The sequence below is a fragment of the Clupea harengus genome, unplaced genomic scaffold (assembly GCF_900700415.2).
Source record: "Clupea harengus unplaced genomic scaffold, Ch_v2.0.2, whole genome shotgun sequence".
Lineage (NCBI taxonomy): Eukaryota > Metazoa > Chordata > Actinopteri > Clupeiformes > Clupeidae > Clupea > Clupea harengus.
Genome location: NW_024879582.1, coordinates 33,046 through 57,299, shown reverse-complemented (window position 1 = coordinate 57,299; position 24,254 = coordinate 33,046). Strand labels below are relative to the sequence as shown.

The following is a 24,254-nucleotide window of genomic DNA, read 5'->3' as shown; positions in this document are numbered from 1 at the left end:
AGCAATGGAGCTGCATCCACGTCCCCATGAGGCAAAATTAATCTAACGTAAAAAATGTTACATTCCACCATGTCCTAACCCCCTAAAAATGCAAACATGGGGCAGAGTAAGTACTCTCATTGTCTTTGTGTGTGAAGTTACAAACTCTTCACGCTGAGGAGAGAGGGTCAAGGTGAAGGTCAGGGGTCAATGTTGGGTGGCACGGACCTTCTCCAAGCTACCAGTAGCTCCAGTAGCGTGTTCTACACCTCTGAGGGCTTCATCCGCTGCCCCAGCTTCCACAGCAGGATGTCTAAGTCAGCCACACACTCGCCCCGCAAGACTACCGCAGACAAGAAAGTCAACCTGACCACAAACCTGAACGCCAACCCCACCTCTCTGCTCGACTAGCCGGGAAGAGAGTCATCCACAGAGGCCTCACGCGCAGGGGCCCCCGAGGTATAGCCTCCCCAAGGCCTCCCTGGTGCCACCGCTCTTCGGGTACCCCTTCACTCTGGACTCGGTCTTCTCCAACACCATCTCCAGCGAGTCCAGCCTGGTCGGCAGTGGAGGCAAGAGCCAGACCTTCCTTTGCCTCAACCCGGCTCTGGTCCACAACATCAGCAGCCCCCCGCTCACCAGCCCTCTGCCCTTTGAGGAGGCACCAGAGCTGGGCGACCTCCACAGGAAGCAGGACGGGGCTCAGGAGGGAAAACCAGGACCAGGGCCAGCTTTATGCTACAGCACTAATGAATGTTGAAGATATGTCTTTTATTTGATCCGTACACAAGTTGAATCCCCCCCTTAAAGGCCCTATACATATACCACTCACCCCTCAACAAAGGACATTAACAACATTATGCACACAACAGTTTTATTAAGATACAGAAAATATATTAGTTTAATATCAATATGAAGTACACAATCAAATACACAAACAGAATAACAGATTTCTGTAGGATAAAACGTCATTATGGACATCAACAGAGATCACAATTATCCAAAATATTGAATTGTGACATACCTGACATACATTAAAGAAAATCAAATCAAATAAGAATTCAGAGACCGTGACGCCACACCTGCTGACAAATAATGCTAATAAGCCATATTTAAAACATAAGCCACATGGGTAAACTAAGAGTGTGTAGGTTAAAAGAAAAATACACATACATGTAACTTCCACAATGCATACATTATCCCATGCAATAGACAGTTGATTAGATTAGAGGTCAAAGAAACCTACACCAATGGAGAAACCTTAAATGTCCCTAGCATGGGAAACGAGGGAAGAGTTAGCACTGATAATAAGATCCCTTAACAACGTAAGAATGTGGCAGAAGTAAGTTTGAAATGGAGAGTCCAGAAGTCATGGTTGGTGTTGGCATCTCATCCCAAGATCCTTCAGCTCCATCTCTGACTGGGGCGTCTCTCTTCTCTGCAGAGTCTCATACACTGAGGCCTGATCTCTTCTCTGGAGAGGCATGTAGGTGTCACTCACATTCTGCACATTCTGAAATATGTAAACACACAGAAGACATTGTCAATGTCATGACTGAACACTTTGATAGATGGTGGTTATGGTTTTATATAGGGCAGTGCTATCACTGATTTAACTTACATACATGATAACATCAGTCTAGGATGACTTACCTGCAGAGTGTCATACTCAGAGGATGTGCTCCTGGGGTTGAGAGCTGTGTATGTATCATCGTGGGCATCAGAATGGACAGCCTATGAAAATATTGATAGAAGAAGATGATTCTCAAACTTGACAAAGCAATTCCCAATTCTCTGTCGCCAAACATGCAGCATTTTGACTGTTTATTTTATGGATTGTAAAAGCTTCATATCACCTTTTGGTTTCCTCTGCATCTTCTCACAGCTCCTCCACGTCTACTGAAAAGGAAACAGAGAAAGCTTCCTAAAATCTGCTGTCAGTCGCTCCAAAATTTAAACTGCAGTTTAGTGATGAACATTCTGCATTGCACTGTCAAAGTTATATATATTCAATACACAATTCCAAGTAACAGCAGGACAGCAAGAATGATGATTATGGTGATAACAGCTGGCAGGATGATGTCAGCCACTTCTAAGGGGAAATGAAAGACTTCATAATGAAACAGTAAATACATGCAACATTATCAACAAAGTGATACTTTGCAAGAAAAGCTAACTGGCTTTCCATTCTCAATGCCATCATGTGGCAAGAGACAACAGTCACAGCTGTTTTAACCCTCCTCCTTCTAATCATCAACACAAGCATTAAATCACATGTTCACCAGAATTTTGTAACCAAAAAGCAGAGTTTTAACAGGCACCAATACATTTTAGTATTGTCATTTAACTACACGACACTGACCCTCTGTAGGAACTGCAACTCCAGTAGAGGTCTGAGAGCCAACTTCATTCTCTGCCTCACAGTAGTAAAGTCTTTCCCCAAGACTGATAGACACTGAGACAGTCTTTGGTTTGTCTGTTAAAATGTGTGTTATCTTATAAAATAAGTTTTATCTTGATAAATAACAAAAGCAAGCATGTGACATTTCATTGATGTGTCTGATTTCGGTAACAGTTAGAACTTATAGACCTACAAATAGACAAGAAGACATATATTTTATATGCAATAAGTTTTGAAACACATTTGTAAACATCTGTACACATTTACAGTCCGTTGTAGTATATTTTATATGCAATACGCTTAGAATCAAATTTGTAAACATTTACAGTCAGTTGTAGTAACTTACATCGGACTTTGAGAAACACATCAGTGGAGAAGAGACTCTCGTGTCCTCTAACAGCACAGGAGTAACTGCCCACATCTTCACTGCTGACTGGGTTTAGAAGCAGCCTGTTGTCTCTGGTTGTGTGTTTAAAGGTCACAGGCTGTCTGTTCTTGTACCAGATGAAGGTGGGGTTGTTACTCAGAATACAGTTTGTATTACAGGTGAGTGTCACTTTCTCTCCCTCTTTCAATGCTTCAGGAGTTATCAACACCTGCAGAACTGGAGGATATATTATGTGTAGGGGGACACAGTGCTATGTGTATACACATTTCATTATCAAAATAGTTAAAGGGCCTACCTGTAACAGAGATGTTGACTCCAGGTAATCCAGAGTAACTCTCCCCCTGTTCTGTTGTAAACCTGAAGACATATTCTCCAGAGTGACTCTCTCTCATGTCTATCAGTCTCAGGGTACAACTATTCTCTTTATTCCCAACATACTCTGTGTGGGTTTGATAGTATTTATCCAAACTTAGATCTACTGGGAGAGGGCTTGATTCCTGCTTGTTAAACCAGAAGGTTGTGCTGATGCGGTGTCCTCTGGGATATTTGTAAGTGCAGGAAATATCCACCAATGAACCATTCAATACACAGATGCTGTTAGATGAGTAGGTCACACCCCAACACTGTTTAGATGGAGCACCTACGGCCAGGTGTAAAATATGAGTATTAAACACCATATCTATCAGCGATGGTTATTTGTGTATACAAAAAAACAAGTTTTCTATATACTATATCCTTAGTAATTGACATGAAATAATCATGTAATGTTCTTGTGTTACATCCCTACTCACACACTGTAGGGGAACGATGAGCCTCATAACCTCTCACAGCACAGGAGTAACTGTTCTCTTCAAAGGGTCTGCTTGAGTCTAGTGGTATAGACGCTGTGGTTTTGTCTTGTAGAAGCTGTCCATTCTTGTACCAGACATACTGAGTGTTAGAGCTCAGGCTGCAGGAGGTGCTGCAGGTCAGTTCAGTCTGATTCTGTTTCCCTACAACAGCACCCTCCTTCACCTGCAGGTCTGAGAAGAGAGGTTAGAAGTCATTGTGGCTTGAACCTTGAATATTATTTCCACAATGATCAGAAAAAAAGAAGACACATTGTAAGTTGTATATGTTCATTATTACGTGTAACGGAAACTGTAACACCAGATATGGCTGTTATCCAGGGCCTGTGAAGAGCTGTGTAAAATCGAAACTGATGAACACCAAAGTGATCTTCTGAAAGCTTGTGTATTTTCAGACTGCAGTCAGGATAATCAGAGTCACTGTGTTCTCTGACTATCCCACTCTGCTCTTTATACCACTCTCCTCCCTGATATGTGTCTCCACTGTTCCAAGGGTAGTAATATGTGCAGGGCAGGACCACTGATGCCCCTTTAAGGCCACAGACTCGTGTGGAGGAGTAGGTCACACTCCAACCACACTGAACACCTGAAACACAGTCACACTGAAGAGTCAATTTGGATAAAAGATGAGATAATCAGGTATTATAATTATTAAATCAGATGTTTGTGTGTGGGGGGTTTGGGAGTGTCAAATATATAAGTTAAAATAACACTGTTAGTAAACTTTATGACATGATATCAAATAATAGTATACAATAATTATATAAACACATTCATAAATTTATAGTGTATAGGCCATATCATACTAGCATATCTGGGAAGTATTACATTATGTCCACTGTACCTGGCAGCCTCAGGAGAAATATTGCAGTCAACATGAGCATGCTTTTGAAACACATTTCTCACTTTCCCTGCAATAATACAAATAACATACTACATTCTTCAATTGTATAGGCAGAGCTTAGAAAATGCAATGATGTTTTAACAAGGATAAATTAAGAATAGAGAGGATCTGAAAGAGTTTAGGTTGCTGACTGGATATCCATACTCTAATATTACTCTATTACTAGTATCAGTAGTGTTCAATGTAACTTTCACACTCACATCAGAAAAGGTGGAAGCAACTACTACAGACTGGACTTCAGTAAGAATAGAGAAAAGTTCATAGATTCATAAGAGCTGCTGAGAGAGACCCTGTGTTAAGTCTGTGAAGATGAGCTCTCTTCCCAAAACCACATTAATTAAACACATGTAACAAAGTTTGAGAGTATTGTTGTCCCATCAGTATTGAACAATTTGAATTCCTCTTGAGGTAATGTTCAGCTTTTACTACTTATTATATGTCAGTGCTATGAATTTGTTATACTATATGTATGTGAGTATGTGAAAAAGCCCTTCATGTGAGATTGTTTAAGAGAATTGTACTGATTCAAGACAGAGAAGTGTCAGTCAGATACAAGGATAGAAGTTCTGAAGCACATATTTAACATTAACACCTATTTCCCTGAACTACTGACCATTGACTGTTATTAGCTTTTGCAAGGCCAAGCCATCAACTAACGACTGTGGTCAGGCGGGTTCCTGAAAAATAAATACGCTTGCCAAACCATAGACATATAGATCTCTATATATGTGTATGTGCCAAACAGTAGGGTTTGACAGGCATTTACTTTGTCCTAAAACTCCAGGATACACCTCTTTTCACACAGTGTACTACACATGGGACTTTAGTAAGACTAGAGAAAAGTCTAGCATGCTTGCTTACAGGAGGGTAAAGGACACATTTACTATGATTCCATAAATACAACATGAAACATGGCACATTCACCCTGCTCTGTTGAATATACAGAGACGGCACAGAGTAGAAAGGTCTCGACAAAAATGACATGGCTTTATATCCGTGCAGAAACAAACATGCTACCATAGGAATTCATGGTGAAATTAGTGAAACATCAGAATTAAACAAAGAACTGTCTCAAATAAAGGCTTCACTGTCACAGTTACATACATTTATGGATATGCACCTACCTTCTAAGGGAAAGGCATCTGCCAAAGTCTTACTAACTGCAACTTCAATACAAAGACTGAAAAGGACGTGTGACTGTTGAAACAAAATGCTGATAAAATGCTTCCCTTTTTTGCGACGTGGGTTTTTACAAACAGTCAAGTGAAGATGAGCGTTACGTCACGTACTCCAATTTGCTCTCAGTGTATTTCTATCAGGGCCGAGGTGAGAGCAGTTGACGTCTGGGAGGATGAACTGTTCACCCCTGTGAGGTGAGGCGTGGTGAGGCTGACTAGTGGTGCAGGGGACACAACTACAGCAGCATGAAAATAAACTGAAACGTAACAAGAACAAAAGCATGGGATCACTTCATGAGAGGGAGAGAGAGAGTGCACAGAAGTATCACAAGTTGTTGATCAAAACAAATGCTGTCTGTGAATAAAGACAAGGCCAAACTCTCATGGACTAGTCTAATTCACATTAACTCATGCCTCCCAGTGACCCTAACCTACTGATATGAACTTTAGTCTCCTGGAGCAGTTTGCTTAACTAACCTCTTTCCCCCTTTATTGGTGGATGTTAAACACTCACTCTAATATAAGTAACAAGTAAAGGCAGCTTTACACTTTGAGACTTGACCATGTGCAATGTGTGTCCACAGAGCAACATTTAAGTGAAATAAAATCAAGCCAAGCACATGTAGTGACCTCTAAAAACTGTAAAATGATAAATGAATTGCATATCTTATAACTTTTTGTTTATATTCTATGAATTTACCGTCATTCATAACTAATGTCATAATTGCTGGTGTTTCACCCACTGTGTGCTTTTTTTTTTAGCCCTGGTCACATGTTCAGATATTTGCACATGTTGTCATGGTGTCAACCACACTGTGATGTTCCTGTTTCTATTTAACCAAGAGGCGTTTTCTCTTTTTTTCTACTCTCTCAAACTAGTCTGTCATTCTTCAGACAAGTACAACATCTCAGATGATACAGTAAATATACGTGGAACCCCTGCCCTGGCTTTAGGCCCTGTTTTAAAGATAATATCATGTTTATGCATGTAACCACATTTCTATGAAGGATGCTAGGCTGCAGTGTGAATAAACATTCTTCTTTATGCCTATATTAATATATCGAATGATAGGTCTGTGGGTTTTTTAACTAAACAATGATTTTTAGCCACCAGCTTTCCTATTTTTTCCCATGCTGGCTCCATAGAAGACTCATTTTCACATGGATGTGGAATGTCATATCTTCCATTACCAGTAGTTGGCAGCACCAATTATAGGGAAATATGTTGCTCTCAGGAACAACAGCATTCCAATAATGTAGCATCCTTAAGATGTTGGCATTGTAGAAATAAATGGCAAGCAACATGTGTGCCTAACATTGGATTGACTGTCAGTGGCAATCGACTAGCTTTAGGACATTCTGGTACAATAAGCCAAAGCAGAACACGTGATCCAAAATATACACACAGACCTGATATACCTTTTTTAAAGAAGAAACCCAACTAACTGCCACTGTTAGGATTTATGCTATCTTTATGCTACAGCACTAATGAATGTTGAAGAAATGTATTATCTGTAATATTAGTGTTATTAGTTATCTGTACCCAAGTTTCATTTGCTGTTGTAATAAGGAAAGATATGATTTTATTTTGTGTGCATGTGTGCATGTGTGCGTGTGAGTTTGTGTGTGTCTGTGTGTGTGGATAGTGAGGTGAAGAGACTCACACAGGAGATGGAGAAGTGGGCTACAAACAGCAGCAGCAGCAGCAGGATCCTCTATCTGCAGACCTGCAGCATGTTGATAACAGGTAGATGGAGACACTTGCACCCCTTATGGCCATAGCGACCACTACCACTACCTTCACGTCCAATACTCACAGGCCAACATTTTCACCACATGTTTCATTCATACATCTACACTCTACGGTACATTTGGCTGTTCTGGAGGCCCGTCTACAGGAGTCTTCCAGCCTCAACCAGCAGCTGCGGCAGGAGCTCCGCTCAGTAAGCTTCACACCTGCAGGCAGACACACACACACACACACACACACACACTCACACACACACACACACACACACACACACACACACACACACTCACACACACACACACACACACACACACACACACACACATACACACTCACACACACACACACACACACACACACACACACACACACACACATACACATACACACACACACACACACACACACACACACCAGTCAGATATTCACTTCTTCGTCAAGGACAAATGTGTTTATGAGGACATATTTTCTGTCCTTTTAAAACAGGTTGTGCAGTGAAGACGTAACTTTTGACCCCAATTTGACCTGAACAATTTACATAATACAGTGTGATAGCATATACAGATACACTTTTATTATCTCAACCAATTGAATGAACCAGAATTGTTCTGAATTAGTTTCTATATTCGATTAATTCTTTTGGGTGAAGTCAAAGTCAAAGTCAAAGTAGCTTTATTGTCAATTTCTTTACATGTCAAGACATACAAAGGAATCGATAGGACGTTTCCCACTCTCCCACGGTGAAATATATAAAAGTGCACAGGCACAACAGATAAGACAAGACATAAAGTAAACATAAAGATTCACGTACAGTGGTTATAAAAACTATATACAGTATATAAATACTATAAATACTAAATATATATAAATACTATAAATACGTAATACAATTTTAAACGTAATACAAGTGATAAAAGTGCAAAATCCTGAGTGATTTTTTAGGGGGGGCGGGGGGATTTCAGCTTCCTGTCAGACTGGAGGATATGGTTGGGGGGAGTGAGGGGAGAGAATTTAGCTTCCTGACAGCTTGGTGTATGATGGTGGGCGGACTGGGGAAAAAAGTGTCCCAGGAGCAGTGCCGTATTATATTTATATACACATTCTGCCTATAACACTTGAAACTGTCTCATCTCTCTCTCTCTTTTTCACTGTCTCATCTCTCTTTTCTTTTTTTCTGACCCATCTCTGTCTCTCCATCTCTCTTTTCTTTTTTCCTGCCCCATCTCTTTCTCTCCATCTCTCTTTCTCTGTCGCATCTCTGTCTCTCCGTCTCTCAGTCGGTATAAACAGCTGCAGTCTGAACTTGAGTCGTCTCTGAAGAGGTGTGTGGAGATTAAAGAGGAGAAGATGGATGTTCTGGAGGCCCGTCTACAGGAGTCCTCCAGCCTCAACCAGCAGCTGTGGCAGGAGCTCCACTCAGTACGCCTCACACCTGCAGACACACACACACACACACACACACACACACACACACACACACACACACACACAAGACAAATATTGCCACACAACACCAAAAGGCCTCTCATCTCCTTTTGTCTACTTTACTGTAATTTTATGTCCGATGATCTTTATATTCCATAGATTTTTTCTTCTTCTATACTCTAGGCTGAAAGGTAAACTGTTTATGTTGTAAAACAGAAGAGAGGAAGACATACAGTGTACATGTTCATGTAGAAAAGGTTGGGTTTCTCGTCACCAAAGGTTTATGCTGGAATTCTCTCCTCTTACTCTTAATCCCAATCTGACCCACAATCCCAGAGCTGTCAGATCTATCACAACAATATCTAGACATTTAGCTCTAATCCTGTGATCCCAGCAGGCTGAGATGGTCAGCTACACCACAGGATTCACTCAGCCAAGCGTGAAAAGCAGAATAAGATTCTTCACAAAACTTCGGCAATAAATTGCTGATGTGATTGTATGCATTGCATGTGTTATATAATTTGTACGCTACATCACATTGTGGAAATCTCGTGGATTTTCCTAAATACGAAGTCAGTGTGGTCAGTTTTATATTTGCTGTCATGTAGAAACCCACATATCATCTACCCGTCCAGACACGCACACAGAGACACACAAACACACACGGAGAGAGAAACACTCTAAAAATACTCTCACACATTCTCATTGGTTACACACAGCATTGTCAAGATGCAGCATCGCTATATGTTGACCTTTGACCTTTGACATCTGCCCAGGTAAAGCTGCACTATGAGGCACTGCAGAGGCAAGAGGCAGGAGGAGGAGCGGGCAGGAGGGGTGGGCGTGGCCCATACTCAGTCTCCGCCCAGGGGGAGGGCTCAATCAGAGAGTGGCAGCGGGAGAGCCAGGAGGTCACTCGTGAGCTGCTCAGGGTTAAGGACCGCCTCATCGATGTGGAGAGGAACGTGAGTGAGACACACACACACACGCACAAACAAACACACACACACACACGTACATATACATATGCTGCTGCAGCTCTACTGCTGTTATGAGTAATACGTTTAAATACATCATTTTTGGTTCCATCAACACCTTTGAATAACAGTAACGCCATTGCCCCCTTCTCTTACCCCTCTCCTCCAGAATGCCACCCTGTCTGTCATCCATCCGGCAAAGGAAATGTCTCTGAGAGTGAACAACAGTGAAATTACATTAGTCACAAACAGACACACATACAAACACACACACACACACACACACACACTCTTTCCAAGATGGAATAAATATCACTTCAGCTATTGATGTAGGCTGAGTAGAAGTTCACTTCACAGACCGTGGAGAAAAAGGATCTGTTCCACATGGAGCAGAGACAGTATATAGTATAGTATATAGTAAGGAAAGGCCTTATTGGTGTAAACCTGTAATCCCCCAGCCGTCTCCCTCAGCCTCTAATAGCCATCCATTCTAACCATATCACCGCTGCAGTGTCAGTAAACATTCTTCTTTATGCAGGGGCGGACTGGGGGAAAAAAGTGGCCCGGGAGCAGTGGCGTAACTTTTTTTCATGTCTGTAACCGCCGCCACGCCCCCTCCCCCCGCGCACATATTCTGCCTATAACACTTGAAACTGTGAAGTTGTCAGGGTGGATCACTAACATGTCAAAGCAGAACACGTGATCCAAAATATACACACAGGCCCTCATCACTCTTTGTGAATGGACATTAGAATTAGAAAAGTGGACAATAATGTCTTCGTCTCACGTAAGGGTGCATTTTCTTTTTCAGAGACAAATTGAATGAACCGCATTCGCTTGCTGACACCCAAGTGCTACGAGTCATGAAGGGCTCAGCCGAGTCAGCCACCAACTCGCTGGTTTTGTTACCTGTCAAACTATTTCACCCATTTTGTGTGCTGTGATGTGTGTCATGTTTCATATGTGTGTGTAAGTGTGTGTGTGTTTACGTGTGCATAACTGAATGTACTTGTGTTTGACACACACATTTGTCTCATTGTGTGCCATTTTGTGTCTTCTCTCCTCTCCTCTCCTCTCCTCTCCTCTCCTCCTTCTTTCTTCTCTCCATCCACCCAATGCTGCAAAAGTTGCTGTCCTGAAAATGTCCCCCCTCACGTGGAACAGACAAAAGGAGAAAGACAAAGTCAGGTCCCAGGGTAAGACCCAGAAAGGATCCGCTCTGCTCTGACCGTCTCGCTTTGCCTGCTGCGTTCTTTGCTGCCACTCATAGCTCTTTGTCTTCATAAAGGCTAAATCTAATTATGCTAATGCTACAGCTAGCCGCTGTGTTTCTGCTTTTAGGCAAACTGAAACTAACATAAAAAATGCTACATTCCACCATGTCCTAACCCCTTAAAAATGCAAACATGGGGCAGAGTAAGTACTCTCATTGTCTTTGTGTGTAAAGTTACAAACTCTTTATGCTGAGGATGGAGGGTCAAGGTGAGGGTCAGGGGGGTCAAGGTCAAGGGGTCAAGGTCGGGTGGCATGGACCTTCTCCACGCTCCCGCGTGCCACTAGCATCATCTCCACCTCTGAGGGCTCCAGCCGCCACGCCAGCTTCCACAGCATGATGTCTAAGTCAGCCACACCCTCGCCCCACAGGAGTACCGCAGACAAGGACCTCAACCTGACCGCCAACCCCAACTCTGTGCTCGACAAGCCGGGAGGAGAGAACTCCTTAGAGGCCCCGAGGTCCCCAGCCTCCCGAGGCTGGCTACTCCCCTCTTTGGCTACCCCTACACTCTGGACTCGGTCTTCACCAACACCATCTTCAGCGAGTCCAGCCTGCCCTTTGAGAAAGCACCAGAGCTGAGCGACCTCCACAGGACGGGGCCCAGGAGGGAGAACCAGGGCCAGGGACACTGTTAGGATTTATGCTATCTTTATGCTACAGTACTTGCTACAGCACTAATGAATGTTGAAGAAATGTCTTTATTTGATCCGTACACAAGTTTAATCCCCCTTAAAGGCCCCATTAATATAAAGACCACTCGCCCCTCAACAAAGGACATTTACAACATTATGCACACAACGGTTTTATTAAGATACAGAATTTATGTATTTTTTTAAATATCAACATGAAGTACGCAATCAAATACACAAACAGAATAACAGATTTATGAAGGATAGAACTCCATTATGGACATCAAGATAGATCACAATTATCCAAAACGTTGAATTGTGACATACCTGACATACATTAAAGAAAAGAAAATCAAATAAGAATCCAGAGACCATGTCGCCACAGCTCCTGACAAATAACGCATTTTAAACTAAGCCACATGGGTAAACTAAGGGTGTGTAAGTTAAAAGAAACACAGACATGTAACTTCCACAACGCATCCATTACCCAATGCAATAGAAAGTTGATTAGATTAGAGGTTGACTGGTGCTAAATGATGATGAGAGTCATAGAAACCTACACCAATAGAGAAACCTTAAATGTCCCTAGCATGGGAAACAAGGGAAGAGTTAACACTGATAATAAGATCCCTTAACAACGTAAGAATGTGGCAGAAGTAAGTTTGAAATGGAGAGTCCAGAAGTCATGGTTGGTGTTGGCATCTCATCCCGAGATCCTTCAGCTCCATCTCTGACTTGGGCGTCTCACTTCTCTGCAGAGTCTCATACACTGAGGCCTGATCTCTTCTCTGGAGAGGCATGTAGGTGTCACTCACATTCCTCACATTCTGAAATATGTTAACACACAGAGGACATTGTCAATAACATGAAGGAACACTTTGATAGATGGTGGTTAAGGTTTTATATAGGGCAGCGCTTTCACTGATTTAACTAACATACATGATAAGGCTGATAACATCAGTCTAGGATGACTTACCTGCAGAGTGTCATACTCAGAGGATGTGCTCCTGGGGTTGAGAGCTGTGTTTGTCTCATCATGGGCATCAGAATGGACAGCCTATGAAAATATTGGTAGAAAGAGATGATTCTAAAACTTGAAAACCCCAATTCACTGTCACCAAGCATGCAGCTTTTTGAAGGTTTATTTTAGGGATATTAAACGTTTTATATTACCCTTTGGTTCATTCTGCTGTCTCTCACAGCTCCTCCACGTCTACTGAATAAAGAAACAGAGTAAGACTCCTAAAATCTGCTGTCAGTGCTCATATGATTAAACTACAGTTAAGGGTTAAACATTCTACATTGCCCAGTCAGACTAGGCCAACGAGAGAAAGTAATATGTATTAATTTATAGAAATAATATACAGTCAGCAATATCGAGGCATGTCTTTGCACAAAATTATTTCAGAGGAAGCAAACTTCACTGAATCACCTCAAGCACACAATTCCAAGTACCAGCAGGACAGCAAGAATGATGATCATGGTGATAATAGCTGGCAGGATGATGCAGGACACTTCTTAGGGAAAATGAAAGACTTGATAATGAAACAGTAAATACATGCCACAATATCAACAGTGCTGTTAGTGATACTGTGCAGGCAGAGCTAACAGGCTTTACATTCTGACTGCCATCATGTGGCAAGATGATGACAACAGTCACGGCTTTTTAAAACCTCCTCCCTCTGATCATCACATCAACACAAGCTTAAAATCACATGTTCACCAGAATTTTGTAAACAAACTTTTAACAGGCAGAGATACGTTTTAGTAATTTTATAACACTACACGACACTGACCTTCTGTAGTAACTGCAACTCCAGTAGAGTTCTGAGAGCCAACTTCATTCTCTGCCTCACAGTAGTAAAGTCCACTGGAATCAGAGGTCACATTGAAGCTGATGCTGTCACCTGTGCCCCTAATAAGAGATTCAGCTCCAGTCCTCATATACCAGGTGTAGTTGTGCACTGGTGGGTTGGCATCACTGCTGCAGGTCAGAGTCACAGAACTGCCCTCCACTATTTCCCCAGGACTGATAGACACTGAGACATTCTTTGGTTTGTCTGTTAAAATGTGTGCAAGTTTTATCTTCATAAATTCCAATAGCAATCACGTGACAAATGAAGACATTTCATTGATGTGTCTGATTTTAGTGGCAGTTAGAACTTATAGACCTACAAATAAACAACAAGACACAATATATTTTATATGCGATAAGTATTGAACCACATTTGTACCCATCTGTACACATTTACAGTCAGTTGTAATAACTTACATCGGACTTTGAGAAACACATCAGTGGAGAAGAGACTCTTGTGTCTTCTAACAGCACAGGAGTAACTGCCCACATCCTCACTGCTGACTGGGTCCAGATGCAGCCTGTTGACTCTGGTTTTGTGTTTAAAGGTCACAGGCTGTCTGTTCTTGTACCAGATGAAGGTGGGGTTGTTACTCAGAATACAGGTTGTATTACAGGTGAGTGTCACTTTCTCTCCCTCTTTCACTGCTTCAGGAGTTATCAACACCTGCAGAACTGGAGGATATATTATGTGTAAGGGGGACACAGTGGTACGTGTACACACACTTCACTATCAAAATAGTTAAAGGGCCTACCTGTAACAGAGATGTTGACTCCAGGTAATCCAGAGTAACTCTCCCCCTGTTCTGTTGTAAGGCTGAAGGCATATTCTCCAGAGTGACTCTCTCTCATATCTTTCAGTCTCAGGGTACAACTATTTTCTTTATTCCCAACATACTCTGTGTGGTTTTGATAGTCTTCATCCAAACTTAGATCTACTGAGAGACGGCTTGATTTCTGCTGCTTAAACCAGAAGATTGTGCTGATGTGGTGATATTTGGGATATTTGTAAGTGCAGGAAATATCAACCGATGAACCATTCAATACACAGAGGCTGTTAGATGAGTAGGTCACACCCCAACACTGTTTAGATGGAGCACCTATGGCCAGGTGTAAAATATGAGTATTAAACATCATATCTATCAGCGTACACATGCAAATTATGATTTTGAGAAAGTCATCTATGTGGTTATCCGTATATAAAAAAAAACAAGTTATCTGAGTACAAATATACGTTTTCTTCTGAATCAGAATAAAAGTGAACTTCACATCCAAGTATCCTTTGTAATTGACGTGAAATAGTCATGTAATGTTGTTGAGCTCCATCCCTACTCACACACTGCAGGGGAACGGTGAGCCTCATAACCTCTCACTGCACAGGAGTAACTGTTCACTTCAAAGGGTCTGCTTGAGTCTAGTAGTATAGAGGCTGTGGTTTTGTGTTGTAACGGCTGTCCATTCTTGTACCAGACATACTGAGTGTTAGAGCTCAAGCTGCAGGAGGTGCTGCAGGTCAGTTCAGTGTGATTCTGTTTCCCTACAACAGCACCCTCCTTCACCTGCAGGTCTGAGAAGAGAGATTAGAAGTCATTTTGGTTTCAACCTTTAATATGATTTCCATTATGATCAGAAAAAAGAAAACAAATTGTGAGCTGTGTATGTTCATCATTACTTGTAACAGAGACTGTAACACCAGGTCTGTCTGTTATCCAACTCGTGTGAAGAACTGTATAAATGTGCTTTGTGCGAAACCAAAAAAGATAAACTCCAGAGTGATCATCTGAAAGTTTGTCTATTTTCAGACTGCAGTCTGGATAATCAGAGTTACTGTGTTCTCTGACTCTCCCTCTTTTCTCTTCATACCAAGCTCCTTCCATATATATATAAACCCGAGGATATTCATATTTGCAGGGCAGGACCACTGATGCCCCTTTAAGGCCACATACTTGTGTGGAGGAGTAGGTCACACTCACTCCACACTGAACACCTGAAACACAGTCACAATGAAGAGTCATTTTGGATAAAAGATTTAAACGCAGAAAGCTTTTAGAAGAGTATTCTCCTGGCACTGATCAGGTATTGTAATGATAAATTCTGATGCCCGTGTGTGGGGAGTTTGGGAGTGTCAAATGAATATGTTAAATACACTGTAAGAATACCTTACGATGTGATTTCAAATAATAGTATATATTTATGGTGTATAGGCCATATCATCCAAGCATATTTTGGAAGTATTACATTATGTCTACTGTACCTGGCAGCCACAGGAGAAATATTGCAGTCAACATGAGCATGCTTTTAAAACACATTTCTCACTTTCCCTGCAATAGAAATAACATCACATACTACATTATTCAATTTCAAGGCAGAGTTTAGAAAATGTTATGACTTTTTGATTAATGAGAATAAATTATTATCAGAAAGGATCTTAAAGAGTTTAGGTTTCTCACTGGATTTCCTTATTCTGTCGTAACTAGTTTCAGTAGCGTTCAGTGTAACTTTCACACTCATATCAGAAAAGGTGGACGCAACTACAACACACTGGACTTCAGTAAGAATAGAGAAAAGTCTAGCATGTTTACAGGACAGTAAAGGACATATTTACTATGATGCAGTAAAGACAACAGAGCAAAATGCAAAATGTATAAAAAAGAAAAAAACTCTTTCTTTAAGAGGAAAATTAATGCTAACAAAGTAAATTGGTATTTTCCTTCAAATGTGAGCAACATGTAACATGGCACCTGTACCCTGCTTTGCAACAGTCTGACAATCTACATGACTATTACATGGCTATTATCATATCCTTCCAAAGTTGAATATACAGAGAGGGCAAAGAGTTCAGAGTAGAAAGGTGACAAAACTGACATGGGTTTCTATCCGTGTAGAGACAAACATGCTAACATAGGAATTCATGGTGAAATTAGTGAAACATCAGAATAAAGCGAAGAACTGTGTCCCAAATGGAGGCATCACTGTCATAGTTGTGTTGGATTTTAAACATTCCATTGTGCGCTCCACTCCATTGTGAAATCCACCTAATCTGATCAACAGAAATAATGCTTCAATACCAAGCCCCCCTCAGACCTTTGACTGTTGTTAGCATTTGAAAGGCCAAGCCATCAACCAACGACTGTGGTCAGGCAGGTTCCTGCAAAATAAATACATCTGCCAAACAGCAGGCTTTGTGTTAAAGAAAGTATTAGTATATTTTATCATGAATATTTTAGCTAAAAGGCTTGTTCAAAATGTTGTGTGTAAAGTGTGTAGGTTGATTTTGGAAAAACACTGAGTGAGTCAAGAATGTGAAACCACGTGATGTTTTTCTGACAGAAGCGGGTTGTAAAATGACTCGTTGCTAAGCAGAAGTAGAATTCAGCTGAGCTGCAGGTATCCTAAGAGCATCCCAGAATCCTGTCTGCCATCCTGTGTAAACATTGTATTTTCAATAAAGGGAGTGTTTTTGAGCATGGCACGTTAGACAGACTTAAGGTGTCTGTCTCCGTCTGGGCCCTCTTCGAAAACAGTCCAGTTCACTTACATGCTGGGTAGTGTTTTTAATCTGCTAACTAACTGTTGAGGGTCTTTTCCCTGACACTTTGACAGGCATTTACTTTGTCCTAAAACTCCAGGATACACCTCTTCTTTCACGCAGTGTACTACACACGGGACTTTAGTAAGGATAGAGAAAAGTGTAGCATGTATGCTTACAGGACAGTAAAGGAAACATTTACTATGATGCCATAAATAAAACAGACCAAAATGATACGTATGAAAGAGAAAAAAAACTATGGGTTTCTTTAAGAGGAAAATGAATGTTAACATTGATATTTTCCTTTCAAATGTGAGTGACATGAAACATGGCACCTGATCCCTGCGCTGTTGAATATACAGAGAGGGCACAGAGTTTAGGGTAGAAAGGTTTCTACAAAAATGACATGGGTTTCTATCCATGCAGAAACAAAGATGCTAACATAGGGATTAAAGGTAACATTAGTGAAACATCAGAATAAAACAAAGAACTATCTAAAAAAGGCACCCCTGTCATAGTTATGACTATACTGGAACAGATATGCACCTACCTTCTAACGGAGAGGCGTCTGCCAAATTCGTACTACCGGTAACTTCGACGGAAAGACTGAAAAGGACGTGTGACTGTTGAAACAAAAGGCTGATGCCGTTCAAGCCGCAGGAGGTGCTACAGGTCAGTTCAGTCTAATTCTGTTTCCGTACAACAGCACCCTCCTTCACCTGCAGGTCTGAGAGGACAAGTATGCATACATGAAAGCTCCATCCTAAAATGTAATCCACTGAGAGTTTAAACAGAGTAAAATAATCTAATGTGTAGATTTTGTGCATTCATCAGTACCTGTGACTGAGAGAGTGACACCAGATCTGCCTGTTATCCAGCTCATTGGTAGGCTTGAGTAAAACCGAAACTGATAAACACCAGAGTGGCTTTCTGAAAGTCCTCCAACTGTCAGGTCACACTTTGGACAATTCAAGGTGCTATTTCCTCTTACCCTCCCTCTCTGCTCTGTGTACCACTCTCCCCCCAGTCAAATCATCCACCTGTCCTGTATATTGGGTGCCAGGATGCAATATTTCTGCAAATAGTGAAAAGTGAATGCACTTTTCAGAATCTCTAACCAAATTACAAACCTGAAAAATATAAAAAAAAATAACTCATTACTAAGTATAGATTTGTTCACACCAGCAGACTGTTGGTGAGTGTGTGGGTGTGTTTGGTGCACAGAGGGTCCTAAACAACTTCCTGTTTCTCACTTTGTGGTTAAGGTGCTATGCAGCCAGAGATGCCATGCTGTGCAGCACGGAAAAGGAGAGAACACAAGATAAGTAAAGAAATAACTTACATGCAGATGTCATTTAATTGATGAATTGACAGACTGGTTCATTGATTGAGTGGCTAATTGGTTGCTTGTTTGAAAGTGTTAATTACAGTATGTGAGCACTTGATGAATCAGTTGTGAAATGAATAAAGTTACATTGAGAATGAAAGAAAGCAGGGCATATCAACAAATGACTACCTCACCTCAAATTCAGATATATAGAGAAATACTTTAATAAGGACAACATGTAAAATCTGTGTGTTCATTTGTATCATGCAGTGGTGTGACCAATCATGTCTCTGTAATTCACATCATCAGTCCGCTGGGGCCCTCTTCAGGAACAGCAGCACATTGCGGTTGGTTACACAGGTTATTTCTCCACAGAATGATCCATCAATCTTTTGAAAAGGAATTACCAGCAAAGTAGGTTTCAGGAGTGTGTTTGTAGGGTGACTGCACACAATATCAGACACTAGAAACATGCATTGGCTGTGAGAGCATTTAAACATGTATTTCATGAAAAGAAATGCAACGTCCTGTCATTCGTACCTTGGGTTCAGCTCTGGTGACTGACATCCAGTCCTTTAAAGACACTACTGTCCTGCTGCACAATGGTATTTGCACCAAGCAAGTGCTGATGAAGGACTGTGGATGTAAAGTAGCCTTTCTGATTCATTGTCCCTTCCACTCAGTATAATTATTTCACTTTCACCACTCTGCAGTACCCCATACCATTCATTACCTTTCCCCTGCCATAATATACAGAGGGTATCAAGCACTCCTCAAGCATTCACTTGCTTCTCATACATGTTCTCCCCCTTGGTGTTAATACCTCAAACCTAAAATAATCCATCTGTAATACTCTTTTTCAGTCACTCACAGTCTGATGCTTCTGTTGTTTTGCCATTTTAACCTGTTGCTTACATTTGCCAGTTTCATAAATGGCTTTTCTTTTGAAATTCTACCTCAAGCTCCCAATGCCCAGGAAGGAAGTACTTGTTGTAATGTCTCAAATCATTGCCCACATTCTCATTTGAGTCCCAGAGACACAGTTTCTATTATTATTTCAGGAAATTAGGGATGGATTGTTCTATTATGGCCACATGTTTATGGGCATACCACAGCCTACTGGTTAAATCATGAAATGTAGGGTGTTCACCGATACATTTGATTAATTCAGCCTGACATTTTCCTTGGCCCGTGACCATCAAAGACCTGACAGAATAAATGATTGCAGGAAGACATTCAGATATAGGGGGGACAAACAATATTTGCTATCTACAGATCTCACAAGTCCACTAAGGCAGGAAGAAAAAAACTAGAATTTGGATGATGGATTCAAGGATAAGTAAGTGGTTGGCATCAACATATCATCATATCTCTCCTTGGAATCCATTTCCAAATAGAATAGATATATGTGTGTACAAGCTTAAAGAGCGTGTATGTATGTATGTATGTATGTATGTATGTATAGTGAGGGCAGTAGAGGGGAAGATGGTTATACCCCAAATTATAGTCCGACTACGCCACCCCAGGGAAAACTTACACCAGTAAGCCCCAGGGAATACTTCAAAGTAATTGTCAGTATACTGTTTATTATATTATTAATTTCAGTTTACACACCAAGGCAAAAACAGGTTCGAAATGCACGAGGCGACAGACAGGATTCCAGTTCAAGAATGTTTATTAATAACTGAGGGAAGGGAGAGTGGGAGTGAAGAGGTTGATTATGAAATAACCTGCAACGAGACTGACAAGTTAGCAAGATACAAAAATATATTTATTGAATATAATTTATGCCAGTAAGGCTAAAACAGGGAAACTATTAGACTAGAGTCTAGGCAGTGCTAAGTAGGACTTACCTGAGGGAGGCAGACTAGCAAACGGCGTGCTCTTGGACACACACACACACACACACACACACACACACACACACACACACACACACACACACACACACACACACACACACACACACACACACACACACACACACACACACACACACACACACACACACTTTAACATCACTCTACTTTGCATAGCAGTTTTTTCACCCACTTATAATTATACTATTCTACATTGCAGTTCAACAATAAATGTTGCATGGACAACAAACACCAGAATAGTTTAAGAACATTTTCTTTTTTATTATTTTAAATAATGTATTACACACTCAAAGTTAGGATTAAGTTAATTCCATAAACTGTGCAAAACACTCTTAAGCACCTGTAAGGACATTTAAGCAAATTATGACCCTCTATACCCTAACTATACTCTCTACAAACAAACTGCTTTTATGGATACTGTACATACCACTAAAAAATCTCTCAAATACCTCACTACAATTCTTCCAGTCATTTAGGCCACTCCTAATGAGGTGGTTATTTTTCTGTGAAAAGAGCTTGCAGCAGAAGCAATACAGAGTATTGTTTTTCCTTGAATATACAAGCCAGCTTCTCTTGATTTTCTCCCCATTTACTAATTTCCTGTAGAAGTGGTTGTGGTGGCAGCTTCTCCCATCATCTCTTTTTGGAAATGTAAAGTCTGGACTGGTCTGGTATGGTCCTCTGCAAACTAACTCTGTCCTTACCGGATCACAGAGGGCTGGCCAGTCAGCAGGATCTATAGGTTCTCCCTGGATAGCAGGAATTGTGGAGGGTGAGGTGTCTGCAGGCGGCAGTGTAGTTTCACTGGTGCCCTGAGTGCTTGATGTGGTCCTGGACGTCCCTTCACCTTCACCTGTATTCAAGCATATTGTATAGCAAGACAAGCAGTGTTTAATATAATAAGTGAAATGATCATGAATGTGGTTGAACTTCTTTAAGAAAACAAGCTATTGTATTTAATACATGCTAACATGTTTCTATTGTACTTTAAAGTATGGATGTGGCTTGAATAAATACTATTAAATAGACTCACCTGATGCAGGCGGTGTTCCTGGCCTGTGCGTTACTGGCCCCTTGAGTACTACTGGATGTCCCTTCTCCTGCAGCTGTATTTAAACACAGAGTTCATCCATGCTGTTCGTTACACAGTTGCATTTGGTCATTTCTATCATCCTACCACATAGTTGCATTGTACAAATACATTTTATCTGACCATGTAACTTGTATTAGATATATTACAATTACTGACATAAGGCTAAATAATACTAGGCTACTGATTACAATTAGTAGTATTGATGTGATGTGATTATGAAAGTAATAATTGCTAATAATAATAATAACAATAACAAAAACAGCAACAATAGTACTAGTTGTGTAGGCTACTTACAAAGTTCAGAGGGAGGCGAATCAGGCGTCCTTTCTACAGCGGCCTCTGCAAAAATTGCCTGAGTGCATCTGGCCAATTTAAAACAAAAATAAACAAAAATTTTAGTATATTCCTGGGGAGGAACTTTACAGAAGGGTGAACACCACCACTATCCCCAAAATGGTTACTGTGTGTGTATGCATCTGCTAGTTGTGAATTCACTAAACAGAACTTATGCCATTTATAATGAATGTAGACAGCAACTGTACTTTTCATAACTAGCATACGTTATCCAGATACTGGTCTTTTGACATTTACATCCATGTAGGTTATCAGTGAAGTTACGTTTGCTAGTAATAGCCTACGTAGCAAATTAGCAAAGTAACAGTCGCTAGCTAGCTATAGCTAGCCTAAGTGACAGCAATGAAACGTCCAATATTAGGTGATGCACAATACTACATGCATTTCGTTTGCCACCTTAATGGCTGAGATGAGAAGACTTACCTCTATACTTGGCTTTCTTTTCCTCTTCTTCCTTTCTTCGTTTTCGTCCCTGTGCTCCAGATGGTTTTGACCGCTTCATTTTTGCGAATGTCACGTAGCTGACACGCTCACGGCTCACCCCACCCTGGCAGTGTGCCCTCACATAACTAACGTAACTTAACGCAACCGCCCCCCCCCCATCGACAATAACAATCAATTCAATCTAAAAATCAGGTTGAAGTAAACGTATGGCTGAAGGGGCGCCCTCGGATGATGATTTATGAACATGTTTTTATTTGCTTGTTACTATGTTAACTATGATTAATGGGAAGTAGGTCCAAGGGTGACACTAGAGGGCGCCCCCAACCCATTTGTCGCCCTAGGCAGTCGCCTAGTTCGCCTATAGCAATCGCCGGCCCTGCACCTAGCAACTGCTTAATAAATAAAATGAAAACAATTATTGCACCAGGAGATACCAACAGTCCATCATAAGCATGAATCACTCAGACAATAATAGCAATCATCTATAGAGACTAACTACAGACCAGAACAAATAACCAACATGCACCAGGACAGCTACAGCGCCACCAGCCTTATCCACAGTCACATGCAGACAGAAAATACACCAGACAGAAGCATTACCCCATTGGAGTTGACAAGATGGTACAATGCCCAGACAAAAACAACATGACAAAGAAAACGAACACCCAGCTCAGAGATATGTCAGACCAACATGCAAAACAACAGTTTGGCAGAGTAACGAGCATGCTGGATCATACAGGCATTGTCAGGCTAAACAAAACAGCAGCACCGTTGTGATCAGGCCCTTCAGCACGGTCACGGAGTCTCACTGGCTAAGCAGATGAGGCTTAACAGTTATAACTGGAATGACGAGGTCAGCGGCGAAGTACGGTTCCTCACTATGAAACATATGCGCTAATTAGAGCCAGTGGGAAAAGAGGCTACTCCTCCAGCGTTAATGAAAATAGGAAAGGCATACCTGAACATGCAGGGACAAGGACATACCGAAGGCGAGCGTCAGAGGGAAGGCTAGGAATACAGGTCTACAAAACAAACACGAAAAGGTAAGCCCAAAGTAATGGGTAAAAGTTGTACCACTCGCCAGCAAACAAACACCTACCCGGCAAATCAGGAAAGCACTTCAACAGGAGAAGGGGTGTGGTTACAGACACCGTAATGCACGCACACAACGTCTGGTCCTTTTATCTCCGTCTAAGTGGAGGTTATCAGTGACTAGGCTGACGATAGTTGGGCTAATTGAATGTAAAAGCAGGGAGTGTGGGTGTAACAACACCACCCTACCACATATGTATGTATGTATATATCCTCTGGTGTATTTATCATGTCCTCTGGTGTGAGTGTGTGTGTGTATATCTACCTGTGTCCAGTGGTGGGAGGTGTATGTGTGTATGCATGTGTGTATGTGTGCATGTCTGCCTGCATCTCCTGGTGTGTGTGTGTGTGTGTGTGTGTGCCTGCCTGTGTCCTCTGGTATGAGCGTGTATGCATGGAGGTAAGCAGTGACCTGTTAGTAGGGCTCGTTGTACTGGTAGGGCATGCTGTGGGGATAGTCCTCAATCATATCACCCTCCATGCGCATGCCATTCATGGGCAAAAATGCTGTTAAATAGAGCTGACTTGTGGTGGGCTGCTTCTTCCACAAGGGGGAGCAGTGCTTGCCATGTCCCATCCGGCAGGTCGTTCAGGTCAGTGTCTCTTAGGGTGACAATGTGCATGCTGTGCATTGTGGGAAATGTAGTTCTGGAAACATCTGTTTTATGTATTCTCTCAACAGTACTAATTTTCACTCATTACAGGTTGGTATAAGCACACCAAGCACTTTATTGTGCCTTTCATAACTATAACAAGTTTGTGGAGTTTAACCTTCGGTGTTATTTGCTGATATTACACTGGTAGTGTTATCAGTGACAGTTATATCAGAGTTGTTTGTTTTGTTTGTGGTTTTAAATATTTGTTTTCAGTGTTTGCGTCAGACGCTACCTGTTTGTGTTTCCACTGAAGTGATTTATGTTATGAT

General features: G+C 41.3%; 1 long non-coding RNA gene across 1 annotated transcript; it reads right to left on the bottom strand.

The window, feature by feature from the left end:
• Nucleotides 1–22,621: 22,621 nt before the first annotated feature.
• On the bottom strand, nucleotides 22,622–23,383 carry LOC122129038. Its single transcript, XR_006151725.1, has 3 exons — nucleotides 23,337–23,383; nucleotides 23,196–23,259; nucleotides 22,622–23,115 (listed from the first exon to the last, which is right to left on the bottom strand). It is a non-coding gene; the product is annotated as an uncharacterized LOC122129038 (long non-coding RNA).
• Nucleotides 23,384–24,254: the final 871 nt, after the last annotated feature.